At 32.3% G+C, this 18,452-nt stretch overlaps 1 protein-coding gene and 2 pseudogenes across 11 annotated transcripts in view; 2 read left to right on the forward strand and 1 right to left on the reverse strand.

The window, feature by feature from the left end:
* LOC105427296 (chromatin assembly factor 1, p105 subunit) overlaps positions 1 to 18,452 on the reverse strand; it is a 798,730-nt gene that overhangs the window by 304,827 nt on the left and 475,451 nt on the right. The gene's annotated exons all lie outside the window — the stretch shown is intronic.
* On the forward strand, positions 3,499 to 4,403 carry LOC148936411 (uncharacterized; annotated as a pseudogene).
* Positions 4,550 to 5,589, forward strand: LOC148936412 (ATP-dependent DNA helicase PIF1-like; annotated as a pseudogene).

The raw sequence follows: 18,452 nt of genomic DNA on the forward strand, positions 1-18,452 counted from the left end.
TTTAACATATATAGCTTGACAATATGTTTGTCAACAACAGAAAGTAATATAGATAATAATATTTGACAAGCAAAATTTGAAGCGTTTTATTTCTCTTAATTTCTCTTATCTAATAATGTATGTATAATCTTTTTAATTCAATAAAAAAGATTGTTTCTAATTAATAAGAAAAAATTGTCATCAAATTAATCAGTTGTTTTATATATGATTAAAAATGACAAGAAATTTAATTCTGTTTTACATAAAAATATATGTTTAAAAAAAATATATTATTATAAATATATTATTTTAAGAGAGACACACGAAATAACTTTAAAAAATTTTTTCCTTCTTGCCTTTTTTAATTTCATCTTTCTTTCCGTTCTTTCTTTTATTCCTTCTTTCTTTGTTTGCTTTTTTCCTTTCTTCTTCCTTCTTTCCTTTCTTCTTAATTTCTTTTATTTCCTTCTTTTCTTTTTACTTTTTTCTTATTCCTTATCTTTTTCTTTATTTATTTTTTTCCTTAATTTTCTATATTTATTATAGTCGTCATTGTATTGCTACGATGAATGATTAAATATTGAACGTTTTTTTAAAAAAAAAACAAAACATATTATATAATGTTTAAAATGTTAACTTTATATGGCAATGACATTTGAAGTTAAATATGTTTAATATTCTTTAATAGAACTACATTCAATTAATTCTATTACTGCGTTTACTTCATGAAATATTTTTATTATGAAAATCAGGCATTTTGATTTTTATATGAATCATTGTCTAGGAACGTATGTTACGAGCCGAGCATGAAAGAAGACAAATAGAATGAAAATATTGTGCAAAATTATTACTAATAATCAATATTAATATTATTACTGTGTGTCCCAATCGTTTAATTAATTAATTACTCAGTCGCCGTTATTGTGTTAGTCAAATATTTACAAGAAGATAGAAGGAAGAAAATAAAAAAGAAGAAAGAAGGGATAGAAAGAAACAATAAAAAAATTAAGAAAGAAATCAAGAAAAAGGAAGAAGAAAGAAAAAAATTAAATAAAAGATAAGTTACATATCTTTACATATATAATACTATATAAATATATGTATATGTACACACACGCGCGCACACACACACACACACACACACACACACACACACACACACACACACACACACACACACACACACACACACACACACACACACATTAATAAAAAATATATTGATACAAACACGAAATTTGTTGATAAATAAAATATAAGATTATATAAGAACATTGTGATACATTTTGTAATTTTTTATTTAATGTAAAATAAAAATTCAATTTTTAGTATTCTGAATAAAAGAAGTGAAAGTAAAGAAGGAAATAAGTAAGGAAGAAGAAAAATAAAAGAGATAAAGTAGAAAGGAAAGAAGAAAGGAAAAAAAAAGAATTAAGAAATTAAGAAAAAGGAAAGAGAAACGAAAAAATATAAAAAAAAGTATGTCACGTTTCTCAAAATTTTTAAACTAATTTTCTCACATTTCTCACTTGCGTTTTATTTTTTATTTCATTTTCGCTTTCTCACTCTATATCGCTTTTTCATTCTTTTGCTCTCTCGCGCTGTTTCACTCTTACGCTCTATCAGTTTTTCATTCTCTTGTTCTCTCTTGTTCTATTTCTGCTCTTTCACTCTCTGACTGTTTTACTTTCTAAGAAAGAAGCTAAAAAAGATATAAAAGCTTCGAATAACTATGTAAATAAAGATCTTTATTTTTAATTAAAATTTAAAACAATTCGGATTTTTATTTTTGTATTTTAACGTTTTTCTTTTTTTTATAATAAATTAAATAATTACATTATTATAAACATAAAATGAATATGCCATAAATAAAAAAATGATTATACAATATTCTAAATTTATTTATTTAATAGTTTTGTAAATATATGCAGTGCAATAATATTTAATTCATAAATCTATATCTAATTTAATCTATATCTAATCTATTATCTATTTATATGCTTAAAGAATTTAGAAAAAAAAATTATACCTTATGTATCTTTTTATTATTTGTTTCGCGCATTTTTTTGTTTATTATTTTGTTTTTTTATTTTATTTTATTACTTATTTCCTGACTTTGTCTCCTGACTCGTTCTCTCTCTTTCTCTCTGTCTCTATAATATTGCTTTTAATTGTATTTAATGTCAAGTTTAAATTTAATTTCTAATATTTCATTTTCAGATTAGAAGAAAAAAACAAAAAGAATCAAGTAAAAAAGAAGTTAAAAAAGAAAAGACGGAAGGGAGAAAAGAAAGAAGAAAAGTAATAAAAAAAGAACGAAAAAAAAACGTAAAGAAGAAAGAAAAGGAAGGAAAGAAAGAAAGAAAGAAAAAAGTAAGTTAAGAAAAAGAGCCAAGAAAGGAAAAAATTCAGCAAAAGATAAGTTATATCTTTTTGAATCTTCTTATTATTATTTTTCCCTTTTTAATACAATTTTTAGAAATGTTTTGTATGACAAACAACCAAAAATTTGATTAATATATGATCAAACCGGTAGTTATCATGCTAATATTAATTCGTTGAATTTATAGAATAAATTATTATCAATTTATTTTATCAATTTATTTGGAAAATTGATTCGGTAAATTTGGTAAATTTATTTGTTAAAATTATCATTTCTTTTTTTTTTACTTATATGTATATATATATAGTAAAAGTACAATTAAAATATTTTATATGTAAATATTAATATTTATTATTTTTTGTTTCAGAAAGGAGTTCGACGAAGGAGGGCATCTTAAGAAAAGTTTTCCTGAAGGCGTTTCATTATTTTTCAATATTATTTTAAGTTATGTACGAATAAAATAACATATAAAAAATATAAAAATATTATATTAGCGTGTAAATATTATTTTAAAATTAAATAAATTAAATAAATGTTAATATTATAATATTGTATATACGTAGTAATATTGTACATACATATAAAAATTAAATAAAATGATGATAATAACGATGATTATGAAAATGATGATGATAATAATAATAATAATGATGATGATGATGACGATGACGATGACGACGACGACGACGACGACGACGACGACGACGACGATGACGATGACTATTATCATTATCATTATCATTATCATTATCATTATCATTATCATTATCATTATTATAATGATAGTGATGATGATGATAATGATGATGTTGATAATAATGATGATAACATTAAAAAAGTTATTTAAATAAAAGTTAATAATTATTAATTTAAAAATATTATTAATTTTTAAACCACGGCAATTTAAAGTTAATAATTATTTAAATAAAAGTACATGTACACAAATATAAAGAAATATAATAAAACAAAAATTAAAAAATTAATAAAATTAAACATTAATAAATCTAGGCTGATCAGATACAGAAAAGGAATTTTTTTCAATTTGAGGTATTTTTCTTTTTTGATTTCATAGTATTTAAGACTATTTTGTATATTTATAAAACACTTAATTTGTATTAGTAATTTGATAATACTATATGACTGATGCTTTAAATCAAGTTACAATGTTAATTGATTATTTCTCTTTAAATTCTCGTGACGAAGAAGCAAGAAAATATTTATATGTAGAAATTCCATGCTATTATACTTTTAAGAAAGAAAAAATTAATGGAAGAAATATATCGCGTTGGATTAAATGCAAAAATCATTATAATTGTATAGGACGAATGTATTCTGTTAGTCCTACAAACAGAATTATTTCATTTACGACTATTATTACTCACTGTAAAAGAAGAAATAAGTTTCGATGATATAAAAACTGTAAATGGAAAAATATGTCAATCATTTTCAGCGGCATATTTAGCTTTAGGATTAATTGAAGATAATGATGAATGGAGACGAGCTATGAATGAAGCTGTTAGATGAATGATGCCAAAACAACTTCGTAGATTATTTGTACGTATATTATTACATTGTCAACCGTTGCATTCTGAAGAGCTCTGGGAAAATTTTAAAATAGCAATGTCAGAAGATTATGTTCGATATTTTGGTATGTTACAAGGACAACATATGCACAAATCAATTCTGTGCTTTATATTGAAGGTAAAAGTCTTGCCGATTTTCCACAAATGGAACAATTGACAGAAAATTATGAAGAGGAGGATCATGTGAAGATGTTATGGAAATTGGTACTAAACAATATAAACAATTAAATGACAAGCAGAAAGAAATAGTAGATCTTGTATTAAATAGATTAGATAATAATAATCATAATAGTAATTGTTTTTATATCGATGATCCAGATGAATCAGGTAAAACATTTACGTATACAATTATCTATTATTTAGCTAAAATTCGTAATAAATGTATTTGTACAATTACTTTTACAGGCTTTTACAGGCATTGCAGCAACATTATTACCAGCAGGAAAAACAATTCATAAAACATTTGGATTGCCAGTTCCATTATTTGCAGATTCATCATCAGATACAACATTAAAATTCAATCAAAAGAAGCTCGTTATTTAAAAAAAAACAGATATTTTTATTTGGGATGAAGCCAATGGCACCATGATATACTCTCGAGATTATGGATCGAACATTGCGTGATATCATGAATAATGATTTATTTTTTGGTGGAGAAATTATCATATTAGGTGGTGATTTTAGACAACTTCTTCCCATTAAATTACATGGTACACGAAGTGAAATCGTGATTCTGTCAATCAAATTTAGTTCTATTTGGAAAGAATTTATAAATTTCTCTTTAACAGAAAACATGCGAGTTCTTCCAGAGGAAACTGAATTTGCAAAATTTCTATTAGATATGGGAAATGGCATATTAAATGATTCTAATGATAATATACAACTTTCGAATCGTTGTATCGTACGCATTAATGCTGATATTGTAGAAGAAATATATGATGATCTAATACGAAATAAAGAATTTAATAAAATGGCTAAGTGTGCGATACTTTCTGCAAGAAATGCTGATGTAGATGAAATTAATAAATGAGTTGTCAAATTATTAGATATGTTTGAAGAACGAATTTATACAAGTACAGATTGTACTGAAAACTGTGATGATAATGGTGACATTAATGAAGTTTTACTACCAGAATATTTAAATACTTTGTCTCCATCATATCTTCCTCCTTATGAATTACGTTTAAGACCGAATTATGTCATTATGTTGATTAGAAACCTCAGTATCAATGAAGGTCTTTGCAACGGCACTAGATTGATAATTATAGAACTTACTGATCATTTATTGAAATGCAAAATATTAACAGATGATAAAGTAGGACAAATTGTTTTCTTAAACCGAATAACATTGTATTCGAAATTGTATTGCGAAAATGTATATCCTTTTATTTTTAAAAGAAGACCAATTCCCGATAAAATTAATTTTTGCTATGACAATTAATAAGTCACAGGGACAGACATTTAACAGAGTAGGAATAGACCTTCGCAAAGATGTTTTTAATCATGGACAACTTTATGTCGCTTTTTCACGAGTACGATCTTGGCAAGCATTAAAAATTTATCTTGGTAATCAGCGATAATAAATAAGTTAAAAATTACGTATATAAAGAAAATATGCATGATTTCTTTTTTCTAAATTTTTAGGTAAAGAAGAGAATATATTTTGATGTATATATAAATTTGATGTATATAAAAATGTATATAAAATTATATAATATAAAAAAAACAAAAAATACGATGTCAGAAAAGAAATGGCGCGCGCGAAGCGCGCGCTTTGTATTGTTCTAGTTTCTTGAAAAAATACAGAACTCGCTCCCTCTCTCGCTTATATTTTCATTTGCTTAGTACTGTCTGCTCTCTGCGCATGCCCCCTTTCTCTCCAGCGCCGAACTCGCACCGAGCATTGCTGAATGTCACTGTAGCTCACACACCGTGATCTCTCTATGTGTAATTGCTTCTTTATGAAATGTGTTATAAAACTCTAATCTTACACTCGGCTATCCGACTGTCCTCAAATGTTATTCTCATTTGGTAACTTTTTCTTTGGCCCACAGATTCATATGATCGACGGTCATCCTTTATGAACCTTCTCCTTCACCCACTTTTCTACAAGATAACAATCGTACGACACATTTGATCTTGTAGAATCCCAAATATTTCGTATAGAGCTTCAACCTTGGCCCACCTTGCATTCGTTGAATAACTATTAGATTATCTTCGCAGTAGGTATTCGGCTTCTTCTGTTTTTTATCGTAATTTTGTTTAGTGTCGGTTTGAACTTTGAAGCAATTATTTCATAGACTTTTTCTCTTAAATAGGCACATTTCTTTTGAAAGATAACAACGTTTTCTGCATTTAAGATTTCTTTTACTTAGACGTCTTCCTTAAGTCTCATCCGTGTTCCAAATAGGAAACAGAAGCAAGTCATTCCTATGCTTCTGCTCGGTACATTATTTAAATATTGTTGCGCCCATGCAATAAATTTATGCTACTGAGACGGCTGTGGCATCAGCAGCTTGGTTAACAGCAGAATTAATATGCGGTTTATTCGTTCAATTTGACCATTGCCTCTTGGTATACTGATAACAATCAGATTATGTTCAATGCCTTTGTCTTTACAATATGATATAAAATTACTAGATGTAAATGTTGATTCCTAGTCGGAAATAATTTGTCTAGGATTTCCAAAAATGACTGATTACTTCATTAAATGGTCTATAACTTTCGTCGTTTTGATACTTTTTGTTAGATAGAGCCACGAATTTAATAAAGTCGTCTACAACTGCAAATATATACTAATATTTTTTTGCGTTGACGACATTAATCCCAAGTGATTTACATGGTTTCCAACTAAGAATTTCCTTATCGATCGGGTGAAGTAGTTCTTCTTGCTTGCCAGCTTTTTTCGTAGCCAGGATACAAATGAGACAATTTTGATTATCTTTTGAACTTTCGGATGCATATTTTTGAACCAATAGTCAGCTTTTAAAAATTGTTCTGTCTTTGTACTTCCGAAAGGGCTATGTTTATGAACTTGGCAAATTATCGTTTGCTTTAACCTCGGTATGATGATCGGAGCATCATCAACTTGTACAACAATCTATTTTGTATTATAAAATGTCTTATATAAAGCTGTATGTTCTCTTCTATCTGCTTTATGACATCCCTCAATTCCTTATCTTTTAATTGGTTTCGACCAAATTTTGCCAAAATGCCACTTCCGCATTCATCTATCATCATAGCTACAGGTAATGGAGCAGGTAATACCGGTTTAATGCATTTACATGTTTCATGTTATTACCAGAGTGATGTATAATTGAGTATTGAAAATTTCCAAAGAAAAATGTCTATCTTGCTATTTGCGCACAAACATTTATTTTTCTTTGTAGTCTGTATGAACGCTTTACAGTCGATTACTATAGTAAGCGAGAGATTCCGATTAAATACATCCTAAATTTCTTTAGTGCCTCAACGATTGCTAGTATATCCAACTTATAACTATTGTATTTTGTTTCAGTTGGCATCTTACTATTCACATATATACCGAATGAAACATATGATTCTTGCTACCGCCTATTTGTAAAAGTATTGCATTAAATCCAAGAGCAGAAAAATCGATATGAAGTTCTATTATATTCCCACAGTCAGTTGATACAATTACAATACAGGCTTATTGCTAAAAGCTTGTTTCAATTGATTAAACGCGTGATGATTAAATGTGTTTCTTTCCCGAAATGAAACTTCATTTCGTTCTTTAGCAAGTCCGTCAATGATCGTGCTATGTGCGCACTGGGATATGAATTTGCGAAAATATCCCGCAAGGTCTCTTGTATCGATTGCACGTTGGTAGGCCTCGGAAAATGTCCTACGGCATAATTTTTATCCTCGGAAGATGTAATTTTTCCGTCTTCTATCATGTATCTTAAATAGACTACTTTTGATTTTGACATTTTCCCCAATTGAAAAATAGCTAGAGCAATAGATAGATAGAATCCATATTCAGCCGCCATTTTTAATACTAACTTAAATGTCTTTCTTGCATGTTGATTGATGGTATGATTAAATCGTCTATGTGTATTGCAACATTTCCCTCTACCATCAAATTATGAAAAATTGCGTTAACATATTTTTGAAGGTATTATAAGGTAAGGAAATGAATTGAGACCAAACGACATCCTTAAGAACTCATAATGTCCGTTAGGGATAATAAAAGAAATATATTTGCGACTAGCTTCTTTGACGAACATTTGAAAAAAAACCGTTTTTCAAGTCTAACGTACTATACTTTCACTCTTTGTAAAAGATCCAACTGATCTTCAATCAACGGTAGGGGATCGGTTTAAAAATTTTTTGTTTAGTTTAGTTTATAGTAATCTACACAGATCCTCGTTATGCCGTTTTTTTCTTTTTTTTTTAATGATATCCTCAGTAGAGGTATAGGGTCGATTCTAATCCGGGAGCTCCGAGGGGAGTGCGGGGGGGAACGGTGGGCGCGGAGGAAGAGGAGAGAGAGAAAGCAGAGGCGGCGGTCCTTAGATATGAACCGCGGGAGAGGTATATAAGGTAGGAGGTATATAGGATCCGATAACTACAAAGCCGAAGATGATATAAATAAATAGATAAACGAATAGGTAAACAAATAGATAAACAAATAGATAAAAAATTGCGACTCGAAGGACATAACGTCACAAAGGAGGAGGGCAGAGGCGGCGGTCCTTTGAAATGAGCTGCGGAGAGGGGAGGGGGGGTAGGTAAAATAGTAAGATCCGGCAGCTACAAAAGAGAAGATGATATAAACAAATAGATAAACAAATAGATAAAAAATTACGACTCGAAGGACATGACGTCACTGGGAGGGGGGAATTGATAAGATAGTAGCTACAAAGGCGAATATAAACAAATAGATAAACAGGTGGTGAAGATGATATAAATGAGAAGATAAACAAATTGCGGATAGGGTACATGGACATGACATCAAAGAGGGGCCCGTCGCCGCCGTCGCCGCCGCCGCGTCTGCCGCATGTTCTCATCTTCTGTTTTCATTGTGCTCTCTCTCTCTCTCTCTCTCTCTCTCTCTCTCTCTCTCTCCTGTTGTGACTCTCTCTTATTATGAATCTGTTTTATATATATATATATACTTTCGAACTTTCGAGTACGTTCGCGATTTCAGGTATCTCTGCCCCCGACTACGGCACGCGACACAGGACAAAAGGGTCCCTCAAATAGTATTTTGTCAAATAAATCAAGTGTTGTGACGAAAGGTAGATGTCTCGTTGAGTTTAGTGGATGCGCAATCCAAAAGCTCTCCCCCCACATATATAACAGAATCTTATGACTTTTTTTTCGGATATTCGGATATTCGGATATTTCGAATGATTCTTTTATGACGGGAGAAAAGGAATAAAAAACATATTGTATATATTATATATGTTTATTTTTAAACAAATTGAATACATTTTGACTTAAGCATGAAATTTTTTTATTCATATTTTTTTCTTACACACTAAAAACTAAAGTTAAAACTAACGTTGATTCCAATTCCCAAAAATATAGCCTGTTAATTAATTATAGCCTGTGGTCGTCAGAGTGTAACGTCTGCTCAGTAGGCGCATCGCGCGACGCTCCACTGAAATGCTATATAATGGAAATTAAATATATAATATTAAATATATAATAATATTGGAAAAAAAACAGAAAAAAATAAAATGCAGTTGAAACTTACGCGTTACCTTCCTTCTTTATTTCGCCATCGTAGGGTGCGTTGCTTCCTTTGGCGGAGTATATTGCGTGTTGATCATTCGTACAAATGAATGATGGAGAAGCGAAGTACTTTTCGTGTAGGTCGTTCGATGGAGGTCTGATCCAGGATGGATCCTGATGGAGGAGTGATGCTAATTTCAAGACGAGAGTCACGAGAGAGTCAGAGAGGGATGCCGCACACAACGAGAAAATATGTCCATGAAAGTTCGGAAGTTCGGCCGGTGTCGGGTAATAGAGGCTAGCAAATCTAGTCCTGACTCTTTCGCTTTTTATTCTCACAACTAGCCTGCTCATTCGGCGATTCTGACTTCTAACCATCGAAACGATCGCACTTTACGATATAGGCTACGTTTGCTTTAGCGCTTACAGCTATAAGCATTATATCAGTAACATTGACATACAATGTTCGTTATATTAAAAAAATATGGAACCTATATTTGTTATTAGAAAGAATGATATTTGTAATTAAAAAATAATAGATATAATAGAAGATAGAAAAATCAGAAAAATAAAAAAAATTTTATTATATTTTTTTGTATTTTTGTATTTTTTTATACTTTTTTGTTTTTTTATATTTTTTATATTTTTTAATTTTATTTTTTTTGTTTTTTTATATTTTTTATATTTTTAAATTTTATTTTTTACTATATTTTTTACACATTTATCTTTGTAACAAATGTAATATATTCATATTGAAACAAGATAAAGTCTTATGCAGATGCGATGTTCCTTATAGATTGTATATTATTTATTTAAAGTAATTAATTAATTAATTAATACTAAGACTCGCCCTAATGAGCGATTTAAATCTTGGATACGAAAAGTATCTTTTGATGATAGTTTTTTTCATTGTATCATATGCGCTAAAAATTTTTCGTGTTGTCCAATATCGAATATTATAAGACATGTGGAATCTGCGCAACATAAAAGAAATATTGACAAAGATGTATCATTATCTGATAATGATAATGTAACTTTTGAACAAAAATCATTGCATCTGTGTGTATTTAATGTATTTAAGTAGTAATGATTAGACCTCGAGCAATTTAAGCCATGGCTACGCGAAATGCAATGTGATGCAAATTTATTTGCATTATGTACGGTCTGTGAAAAAACTATTGCTGGCGGTTTATTGCAAACCGTCACGCCAAATCTAAAATACATAAGAATAATTGCGAAAAATTTGATGAAATAATAAGCAACTCAAATGAAGACTGTAACATAGAAATTAGCAAATCGTTTTCGTCCTTTGAGGAGCAAATTCGCGGAGATTCGATTTGCTGCTTTAATCGCTGAAAAAAATATTTCACACAAAAATGCAAAAATAATACTCGATTTTTTAAAAACGTAGATAAAGATTCTAATGTTTTGAAAAGCATGACTATGAGTCGACAAAAGTGTACGAATATAATTACGAACGTTTTATGTCTAGTTGAGACGGATCGTGTGATAGAAAATATTCAAAATAGAAAATTTTCTATTTTTATAGATGAATCAACAGATATTTTTAATGAAAAATAGATGACATTTCACGTTCGATACGTTCATATTGAAACATTATTCATTCGCAACTAGTAAAATTAATTGATGTCGACAACAGATTGCAGCGCGAATAAATTGTTTAATGCATTTAAATATGAAATGTAGAAACTACAAATACCGTTTTCAAATATAGTTGCCTTGTCATGCGACAATATGTCCGTTATAATCGGAAAACATTTATCTTTCAAGAAAAAATTGGAAGAGATGTGCAATAATGTATTGACATTATCATGTCCATACCATTCTGCTTCATTAGCTTCGTACGCCGCGTGCTCAGATACCTCAAGCTTGTGAGGAATTCTTGAAAAAAATTACAAGCTATATAACTTGTCCCAAGCGATGGTCTATTCTCACTGAATTAAGTGAATGTTTTGAAGAAAGGACTCACAAAATTGTAAAGTTATGTAATACACGATGGTTTTTTCATCACGCGTGTATCAGACTTCTTCAATCTTGGAACACAATACAACATTTTTTGAATGAAATGATCGTGAAATGAGCGAGAAAGGTATATCTGTAGAAAATTTGTTGCGTGTCATGCAAAATGTAGATACAAAAGCATATTTGGTATTTTTAAAATATACATTATATTTTTTTTATGTATTTAATGCATTTTTCCAAGCTGAGGAAATGAGGATACATTTGTTACAGCCAAAATCAATTGATTTTTTTAAAAGAAATTTGTACAAATTTTATAAAACCAGAAATTTTGAAACATTTGTCAAATATAACATTTTATAAGGCAGAAAATCATAAATTTTTAAATGATATTTTCTTATTATATAGTATCGGAGAATATATTCATCAATTGATAGAACATGGACACGCAAACATGGTGCAACTGTTCGAGAGAACTGTTTGCGATTTTACATAACTACAGCCAAAGAAATTTCCAAAAGATTACCAGTAAGTGATATATTTTTATCAAAATTACAAATTCTTTTATCACATATAACTTTATTGAGTACTGATAGGGAAACATTATTCCATTATCTTTCTTCTATCGTTGCAAGAAATGGGTGATTTTGACGAAAATGGTTTAAAGAAAGAATGGTTTGCCTTAAATTCAAATTTTTCAGTAACAGAGAAACAAGATTTATTAAAATTAAATTTTGATAATATATGAAAATAGATTTTACAAAGACAATATTTAAATAACCAAATGAAACCAAATGAAACCAAATAAAACCAAATTCTTCAATTTAAGATCTTTCTTGAATTCTATTAGAGCACTCCTAAATTCAAATGCAGCTCCGGAAAGAATATTTTTCTTCTTAACAGATGTTAAAACAAAAAAACGAAACAGATTATCGTCGATTACTGCCATGACTAAATGCCATTTGTGTATTGAAGTCAGCATTAAAAGCATGAAACGAAATTGGTTTAAACATGAAGCTCGATGAAAAGTATTTATCTCTTATGTTGATAGATAAATTATATGTTACTTCTTCGGTAAAGTAAAAGCAAAAGAAAAATTTTCAGCTACATGCTACAGATGATATTGCTGATCCATCTTCGTCTAATATGCAACAATAATATACAAATAGGATAATTGCTTGTGTTCCATCAAACAGATTAAAGCATTAAGTTAAATTTAATTAAATAATATACAATATCTATAAAGAACATCGCATCTGCACAAAATCTTTATCTTGTTTCAATATTGCACTTATTAAGATAAATGTGTAAAAAATATAATAAAAAATAAAATTAAAAAATATAAAAATACAAAAAAAGTACAAAAAAATATAAAAAAATATAATAAAATTTTTTATTTTTCTAATTTTTCTATCTTCTATTATATCTATTATTTTTTAATTACAGATATCACTCTTTCTAATAACAGATATAATTTCCATTTTTTTTAATATAACGAACATTGTATGTCAATGTTACTGATATAATGCTTACAGCTGTAAGCGCTAAAGCGAACGTCTATATCGTAAAGCGCGATCGTTTCGATAGTTAGAAATCAGAATCGCCGAACGAGCAGGCTAGTTGTGAGAATAAAGAGCAAAAGAGTCAGGACTAGGTTTGCTAGCCTCGTCCCTAGCCCTATTATCCGACACCGGCCGAACTTCCGAACTCTCACAGATATGTTTTCTTGTTGTGTGCGGCCTCCCTGATTCTCTCGTGACTCTCGTCTTGAAATTAGCATCACTGGACTGATCGCATCCGCATAAATTTTGACAAATCGTTAATCTCCCTCTCCCCTTCTCTCTCTTCCGCTCTTTCTAGGAATTTCATTGTTGTGATCAAACATGTAGCGACATGTTCGCAAAGGAACGCGATGACGTTTAAATTTTTTTCCAGAAAAACCGCGATAAGATGGCTTTTCGTAGAAATCGTCATGTTGCGACGTGTTAAGAGAAAAATGCCGATACTCCGGCTGCTATAAACAAATAGATAAACAAATTGCGACTCGGACAAACGTATGACGACGCTCCGGTTTAGACAGAGGGACAAAAGAAACTGCAGATATATAATAGGTTATTGGGCGAGCGGGATCACAGGTGCTTTTAAAGTCTTATGCATCAATCGAATGTGAGAGAAAAATGGAACACCTAGAGCGAGTGGAACGCAAGCTATTGGAGCAGTGTAGCTTGGTGGCTATCTTGGTGGAGTGTTTCGCCTGGCTGCAACGATGTGACGAGTGCATCGAACAATTCGAGGAACTTAGCCGTGTTAAGCGTTCTCGAATCATCGTTGCAAATAGATAACCTGTGGTGACGAGGATTGCCTGACTTGCGGGTGCAAAGGGACAATTAGAAAGACGTTTCGTGCACGTAGGTGACGAGCATTAGTAGAGACAATGGATCTCTCATTTGACGAGAGATTGATACGGCGTTTGAAAGCCGTATTGCCTGGTGCGGTGATTAACGTGAACTATACCATACCGCGATGATTTTTGGAAGATGCTGATGGTGTAGTGTTCGAGCGAGTGCGAGATATTGTACAAAGACACGATAGTGTGAAAGTGAACACCACATTCAATGGCGAGTTTGTGATGGGCGATAAACGCGCCAATAAAAGTATAAACACTAAAAACTATGAAAAACTTTTTCGAGTGTCAAATTTTGGCAAATGGTACGAGCAGTATGTCATCGAATCTACGTTGGTGTCGCTTGAAGAATTCCAAGAACACGACAGTGGATGGGTGGTGTCGCGAATTCTTAATCTGACAGTAAACGTAAACAAATATAATCCCATGCACGCGGGATGTCATATTGAGTTACCCCGGGAAATTATGTTGAAGAGAGCGATGATTAACGTGCAGTCAACGGACAATGCATGTTTCGCATGGTCAGTGATCGCGGCTCTGCATCCGAAAGGCATAGATCGGGTCGATAATTCCCGATTCACATTATACGACGATCTTGAATCTCCAAGACATTATGTTTCCGTTGAATCAAATTAAAAAGTTCGAACATCTCAATGACATCTCCATGAATGCTTATGATATCAAGGGAAAGAAGAGTTTTCCGATATGGCTGACAAATAAGAAGATGGAGATGCACGTAAATCTGTTGTACGTGCAGGATCCGCGCGACAACACGGGGCATTTTGCGTGCATTAAAGACCTGTCCTGCCTCGTGAGCTCGCAAATAAACAAAAAAGAACACAAGAAATACTTTTGCGATCGGTATGTATACACATTTTAACAAATTGTATAATATTTTATAATTGTTTATTAAATACTAAAAAAATTATGTTTTCCTTTTTTTGCAGATGTTTACATTACATCAGTTCATCTGAAAAATTGCAGTCACAAAACGAACGATTGCGCCAGATTGCCGAGCAAAGACGACAAGTCGCTCACATTTAAGAACCACACAAATAAGGAACGACTTCCTTTTATCGCAAATTTGAAGTGTGTACTATGGCGAATGGAACCGAGAGAGAAGGAAGACACGTCATACACCTATCAGCAGCATGAGATATTTAGCGTCGGATACTACGTGCGATGCTCGTACGATGACGCGTACGGCGTATCAATTTCGGCGCGGCAAAGACTGCGTTGCGTGGTTCATTCGGCAATTCGAAGACTTGGTGCATCGATTAAAAATTTTGTTATCCACGAATGTCCCTATGGAAGCGTTGTCGAGAAAACAGAAGGCATACCGGTAGCGCGACGCATTGTCACATTTGTGAAAAATCATTTGCGTCAAACGACACGCGAGTACGCGACCATTGCTACCTTACCGGTCGTTATCGTGGTTCCGCGCATTCAAATTGCAATCTAAATTATAAAGATTCATATTGCATTCCCGTAGTATTTCACTTATCCGGTTATGACGCGCACTTTGTCATCGTGGAAATAGCTACGACGTTCGAAGGCAGGATCGACATAATGCCGATAACAAAGGAAAAATACATTTCGTTTACTAAACACGTTAAAGATACCGCCGAGAAATCAGATTCATGAAATTACGTACAACTACGGTTCATTGATTCATATAAATTTTTAAGTACCAGCCTCGATAAATTGGCATCTTTTCTAACGAAAGAGAAATTAAAAATTTTACATTCTGAATTTATCACGTTATCAAACGAAGATTTTGACTTGTTGACGCGTGTCTTTCTCTACGAATACGTGGACAAGCTGCAAGACATGCGCCTACCACCGCGCGAATCATTCTATAGTTCGTTGGCCAGTGACATGGTGTCGGAGAACGATTATGCGTATGCCGCGAATGGTCTTGCAGCGGTTTTCTATTGAAATCCTAGGTGAATATAGCAATCTGTATTTAAAAACTGATGATATTGCCATTTTTGAAAATTTCTACAAAAATTGCATCGAAAATTACTGTCTCGGTCCCGCTCACTATACATTGCCAGGTTTCATGTGGGACGCCATGTTAAAACATACGCGCCTAAAATTTGAATTGCTCATCGACATCGGTTATGTTTATCGAGCGCGGTATACGTGGTGATTTCAGTTAATGTTCCGGCAGATACGCGCAGGCTAATGACAAGTACATGCGTTCGTATGACCCGTCAAAATCGTCGTCGTACTTGATGTATGACGTGAACAATCTATACGGATGAGCGATGTGTCAACCGCTGCCAAATTTCGATGGGTTGAAGACATCGCGAACTTTGACGCGAACGCGATCCAGATTCGCCTATAGATTATATTCTCGAGGTCGATCTCGAATATCATCTGCACGACCGACACTGATCTACCTTTCTGTCCGACGCACGATAAACCACCCGGCAGGATAAACTTCGCGATGTTATATGATAAGAAGCGGTACATCATTCATTATCGCAATCTGCAGCAATATACGCACCACAATCTTCGTATTGCAAAGATACACCGCTACAATTTACTTAATCCGTCTGGCTCCGCGATTACATTGAACTCAATACATACTTTAGAACGTGTGCGAAAAACGATTTCGAAAAAAATTTGTATAAATTTATGAACAACGCGGTATTTGATAAAACAATGGAAAATGTTCTGAATTAGATATAAAATTGATAATAAAATGGGATGGACGATATGGCGTGGAGTCAATGATCGCGAAACCAAATTTCCATAGCCGCAACGTCTTTGCGGAAAATTTAATCGTCGTCAAATTATGTAAACTCGAGGTGAAATTCAATAAGCCCATTTATATGGGTATGTGTATACTCGAAATATCGAAAATCTGTTATCTGTTATGTCTTGTATGAATTTCACCATAAGTATATGTCATCGCTGTATCGCGACAAAAATATATTTAAGATATAAGATCATGTACACCGACATGGATAGTCTCATATATCACATTGAGTGCGATGATGTGTACGAGACGATGAAACGTGATATCGCTAGATTCGATACGAACGATAATCCGCCGGACAACGCGTTCAGGATGTCTCTCGTGAATAAAAAAGTACACGGCCTAAAGAAGGACGAAAATAATGGTGCGATAATGACGGAATTCGTCGGACTCAGAGCGAAAATGTACGCGGTGAGGGTTGACAATAAAAAGGACACCAAAAAGGTGAAAGCTGTAAAGAGTAACGTCGTAGTGCTGTAACGTCGTAGTGCAAACAATACTGTTCGATGATTACACGCGGTGCTTGAATGAAGAGATCGAAATGACTTGTCGCCAGTTATGTAAGATCTAAGTTACATCGAGTATATACGGTGTCCGAGTCCAAAATCACTCTGAGTCCGTACAATGACAAACGATATATTGTACCGGATTCGATGGAGACGTTACCATGGGACGTTACCACTGGCGGATTCCGTTGTAATATACATGTATATACAATGTACATTTTTATATTCTTATATTTTTATACTTTTGTATATGTAATTTATATATATGTATGCACATATGTACATATGTACGTATGTACGTATGTACGCATGTACGCATGTACGCATGTACGCATGTACGCATGTACGTATGTACGCATGTACGTATGTACGTATGTACGTATGTACGTATGTATGTATGTATGTACGTGTTTCTTGTACTTTTATACATTTTTTATATATTTTTGTACACGCATCGTACCCGTATTGTACATTTATGTGTTTAATAATTTTATGCATTTAATCATTTTTTTTTTATTTACACGTGTTCTATTACACGTGTACTTTTTTACACTTTACGAAGATGTAATTGAAGAAAAGAAATAATAAGATTGTATATATTTGTACATTGTATATTTATTTTTTTTAATATATTATATATTTATTTTTAATATATTGTAAAAATAAAAAAATGAATTAAATCACATTGCCTATGTTTATCCAAGAATTGTACAATCCATCGAATCCCAACCACTTGAGATAAACCTTATCTCCTTTCCTGTGCACTTTCTCCACGAGATAACAAGATCCATTTTCTTCACGAGATCCATATCTGGATGAGTCGCGCGATGCAACTCGTGTTCGTAGAATACTCCAGCAACGGCTTTTCCGTGATAGTTCTCGACCAGATAGATTAGTATGCTGGGATTAGTATGCTGCACTTTAACGATCTTAAACACCTCGGTGGTTCAATTAGGTGAACCTTTTTCGAAAACTGTCTTGTACTTGCTCACGCGTACCGAATCGCCTACTTTGGCTGGACCTGCGATCTTTATCGCGCTGTACACCATGTCCAAAAGTCTTTTAACGATCGCGGGAGTTACGTCAGCGGGTCGCATGCCGATGCTTGCGCGCGTTGTAATCTGACACGAGACGAGCTAGCGCGTCGACC

Source organism: Pogonomyrmex barbatus, unplaced genomic scaffold (genome assembly GCF_055798465.1).
Source record: "Pogonomyrmex barbatus isolate J1 unplaced genomic scaffold, ASM5579846v1 scaffold22, whole genome shotgun sequence".
NCBI lineage: Eukaryota > Metazoa > Arthropoda > Insecta > Hymenoptera > Formicidae > Pogonomyrmex > Pogonomyrmex barbatus.